Raw genomic sequence first — 4,965 nt, 5'->3', positions numbered from 1 at the left:
TAATTACAGGTCTCTTTTGCCTGTGTGTCATGACTGAGAATCACTATCAGTAGATATGAAACTCACTATACACAAAGATGCACACAGGCTACTTTGAGTCATCTGTGTTGCTAATATGTGTTGGCCATTAAACTTCACTGAGACCCTTTTTTCTGTCCTTTACAGGAGCCTCATGAGTCTCACCTTCCATTCAAGTTGAACTTGTAATAAGGTGGAATGAAATCATCAATATGCTCCTCACCTCTTCATTCAGGAGAAAAATCCGACTTACATTCAAGGTGGTCAAATTGCAGACAACACCATCCACCTTTTCCTGGAGATGTACAAGGGACTGAGGTGAGAACAGCAAAAGGCTCTAGTTTAATGGTCTTAATGAAGGTTTCAGGGAAGGGCATTAAACAAGACTCATATACTATCTTCCAAAAGAATTATTTTGTAAAACTGATGCCTTGGGTATGGAAAAAGATAATATGGTAAAAACCATATTTTTCTTTCTGGGACATTAAAGTTCTAAATCTATCTATTCAAGCTGCTTTGAAATACATACCTTGCTTATGAATCACTGTCTGCCATAGGAGTGAGTAAGGACAACCCTCAAATTAATAAGTAGAGAAAAATATGGAAAAATTAACTCATACTATATTTGATGACATATATACTAAAATTGAAATGATACATAGATTAGCATTGTCCTTGCACAGAGATGACATGCAAACTTGTAAAGTGTTCCATATTGTTGTTGCAAGAAGAATTAACAGGGCGACTTTAAGCTAAGACAATCCCCACAAGTACAAAAATTCTACATAAAGATAGCACAAATCCCCATCACAACAATCTCTCTCAATGTCAATGGACTAAATGTGCCAATTCAGAGGCACAGAATGGGAAGATGAATTAGAAAACTGAACCCAACATTCTGCTGCCTGAAGAAACACTTCTGAACAATCAAAGCAACCATGGGCTCAAATTCAAAGGCTGGAAAACAATTCTTCAAGAAAGAAAAGAACAGCTCCACAAAGCTGGAGTGGCCATACTAGTATCAGACCACATGGACTTCAGGCTATAGGTTATAAGAGACAGTGAAGGTCATTTCTTCATGATCATGGGATCTGTACATCAGAAAAAACTCACCCTCCTCAATGTAGATTCTCCTCATGACAGACCAGCAAAATACTTAAAAACAACTTCTAATTGACTTAAAGAAAAACATTGATAGCAACACTATACTAGTTGGAGATTTCAACACTACTTTGTCACTTCTCAATAGATCAAACAGACTAAAGCTCAGCAAGGAAATATTTTCTCTAAGGTAAGTAATGAACAACTGTTGGCTTAGAGAAGAAATCAAAGAGGAAATAAAAAGTTTCCAGAAACAAATGAGAATGAGTACACGAGCTACCAGAACTTGTGGGACACAGCAAAAGCAGTGTTAATAGGAAAGAGTACAGCTCTGCCAGAATTCATCAGGAAGAAAGAGAGGATCTACATGAATTAATTACAGCTCAAGATTTTGGAAAATGACCAACAAAAGTAGTCCAAACTAGGCTGGAGGAAGGAAATAATAAAACTTGTACCATACGTCAATGAGCTAGAATCCCAAAATACAATCCAAAAGACCAATAAGAGCAAAAGCTGGTTCTTTGAGAAAATAAATAAGATCAATAAACCACGAGAAACCTCTCAAATTAACAAAGAGAAATAATTCTAATAAATCAAATCAGAAATGCAAATGGGCATATCCTAATAGAAACTACAGAAATCCATAGGATCATCAGAGATTATATTGAGAAACTTTGCAGCAGGAAATGAGAGAATCTTGAATAAATTGATAAATTTTTGGATTCCAATTGCCTCCCAACGTTGAACCAAGAAGATTTGGAATACTTGAACCTATCAATACCAAGGAAATTGAAATGATGGTCAAAAGTATCCCCCCCAAACAGAATCCCTGGTCCAGATGGATTCAATAGTGAAATATTTCAAACCTTTAAAGAGGAAATGCTGCCGACATTTTTCAAGATTTTCCAGGAAATTGAAGAATCAGAAATACTCCCAAATAGTTTCTATGAGGCAAAGATCACCCTAATACTCAAAACAGACAGAGACACCACAAAAAAAGAAAATTACAGACCTATTTCCTTGATGAATACAGATACACAGATTGTCAAGAAAATACCAGCAAAGAGAATCCAGTAACTCAACAAAAGATCACACACTATGACCAAGTAGGTTTATCTTGGGGATGCAAGGATGGCTTAACATTCTCTAGTCAATCAACATAATACACCATCTCAATAAAATAAAGATAGTCATATGATCATATCAATATATGTAGATAAAGCATTTGATGACATCCAGCACCTATTCATGATGAAAAACTCTCAACAAAATGGGAGTTGAAAGTACTTTCCTCAATCTAGTCAAAGCAAATTACCACAAACCCAAAGCAAGCGTTATTCTCAATGGGGAAAAACTAAAGGCTTGGAGCAGAAATCAATGAGCTAGAATCGCAGAATATAATCAGGCACAAAACAAGTTACCCACTCTCACCACTCCTATTCAACATAGTACTTGAAGTACTTGCCATATGATTTCGGTAAAAAAAAAAAAGATATCAAGGGCATCCAGATAAAAAAGGAAGAACTCAAGCTTTTACTATTTGGAGACGACATGATACTATACTTAGAAAATCCCAAAGAATCTACAAAAAAGCACCTGGGAACAATAGATTTGTTTAGTAAAGTAGCATATTACAAAATCAATATCTGGTACTCCATGGCTTTCCCATATATTAATAATGAAAGAGAAAAAAGAGATAGAGAAAAACAATCCCATTCACAATAATACCTCAGAAAATCGAGTATATTAGAATCAACTAAAAAGGTTAAGGAACTATACAAAAAAAAACCTACAAAACACTACTTCACGAAAAAAGAGAGTATATGAGGAAATGGAATCACATCCCATGCTCATAGATTGAGAGATTTAGTACTGTCAAAATGGCAATACACCCCAAAGCTCTATAAAGATTTAATGCACATTCTATAAGGATACCCATGATATTTTTCAAATAAATAGATTAAACACTCTTGAAACTCATACACAACCATATACTCCCATGAAGAGCTAAAGCAATCTTTGGTAAAAAGAAGGGAACACCTTCCCCAACTTCAAACCCTACTACAGAGTTATAGTAATCAAAACATCATGACATTCATATAAAGACAGGCCTCAGAACAATGGAATGTAGTCAAATATCCTGACGCTGGCCCTCAGATTATTATTACCGAATCTTTCATAACGGCTCAAGAAATATGAAGTTGAGCTAGGAACTCTCTTCAGCAACTGGTGCTGGGAAAACTGGACAGCAACATGCGAAAAAAAAATGAACTCAGACCTCTTTATAGTGCCAGGCACAAAGTCAGATCAAATGTATTAAAGACCTCAATATCATACCTGAATTCTTAAGATATATGGAGAAAAATGTGGGAAGATCCCTTCATGACATTCAAGCTAATGGAAACTTCTAGAATGAAACACCACTGACCAAGGAAGAGGAAGTGAAGATAAACAAATGAGACTACATTAAACTAAGAAGTTTCTGCAACTTAGAAAAAATGGTGCCCATGATAAAAAGAGAGCCCACGTAATGGGGAAAAATTATTTATGCAATACCCATACAATTAACCTCAAAATTCTGATTCCTGTATCATTAAGAACACTAAGTAGTTCCTGTGAATTTTATTCTTCCTCACATATATTTACTCTAAAATATTTTAGATTTCCTTTTAAACCACAGGTAAAAAGGTAAAATTATAAGTCTTTTTAAAAATAAAAAATAACCACTATACATAGCCAGGTGCGACCCAAAAAACAAAAAAAGCAAGCAAGCCAGGAAACAAGCAAGAAAGAAATTAAAAATTAAAAAATAATGCTGTTTGCAATGCTAAGTATCAATCCCAGATCATCATACAATGGAAGGCAAATGCTCTATCACTGAGTTATATCCCTGTTCTGAAACATTTAAAAAGGTCTTATTTGATGTGTCATTGCATTTTATTTTTTAAAAAATGCTCTTCTTAGTATACCTTGTCGCCACTGTACCGCCTACTTCTTGACCTTTGCTTCTCTTGTATATTTTACCTCTAAGCCTCAGTTGTCACCTTATCCTTCCTATAGCCATGCTTTCCTTGGACAAACTTTCCAAGATCATGTCTGGCTTGCTTTAACTTGGCATAAAATGGAAACCTTATTTTCTGGATCTTCTCACGCTAGAGGTGATGATGTTTTCGACCCAGGAGAACTCTTTTCTGGGGAGATTTCTGGCTGTTTCTACTTGACTTCAAAATATCTAAAGTCAAGTCATCATCTTTTTTTGTGTGTGTTTTTGGGTCACACCTGGCGATGCACAGGGTTTACTCCTGGTTCTGCACTCAGGAATTACACCTCACGGTGCTTGGGGGGGAACATACAGGATGCTGGCAATCTAACCTGGGTAGGCCGTGTGCAAGGTAAATGCCCTACATGCTGTATAGCTCCAGCTCCCCCGCCCCGCATCCCCATAATTCATCATCTTGAGGGCCTCAGATGTTTACCTTCCATTTAGAAACTTCATCTTTACATTTACACAGTAAATTGAAACCACAAAACCATTGGATGACATGTTATAAGGGTAGCAGCCATGAGCAAACATTGATAACCCATAAGTGGGTATGAATGAATTCTGTCTCAGAGGCTTCACTTCTGAGGATACCTGTCACTACCTCCTTTCTGTTACATGTCCGAGGATCAGAATCTACATCAGGCCATCAGTAGAAATTGTCCACCCGAAAGCTAGCCTTCCACTGGGATCAGAATCCTTGATCCATCTAACTTGAAATTTTTCATTCATGACTTGTTGACCTTGTTTCAGGCTGAGGAATCCAGTGCATAAACTCAGCTTTCCCATTGTTTCCACAGGAAATC

General features: G+C 36.5%; 1 pseudogene; it reads left to right on the top strand.

The window, feature by feature from the left end:
* Window positions 1-639: 639 nt before the first annotated feature.
* On the top strand, window positions 640-738 carry LOC130025815 (uncharacterized; annotated as a pseudogene).
* Window positions 739-4,965: the final 4,227 nt, after the last annotated feature.

The sequence above is a fragment of the Sorex fumeus genome, unplaced genomic scaffold (genome assembly GCF_029834395.1).
Source record: "Sorex fumeus unplaced genomic scaffold, SorFum_2.1 ptg000032l, whole genome shotgun sequence".
NCBI classification, from domain to species: Eukaryota; Metazoa; Chordata; class Mammalia; order Eulipotyphla; family Soricidae; genus Sorex; species Sorex fumeus.
This window is presented reverse-complemented; position numbering and strand designations above follow the sequence as displayed.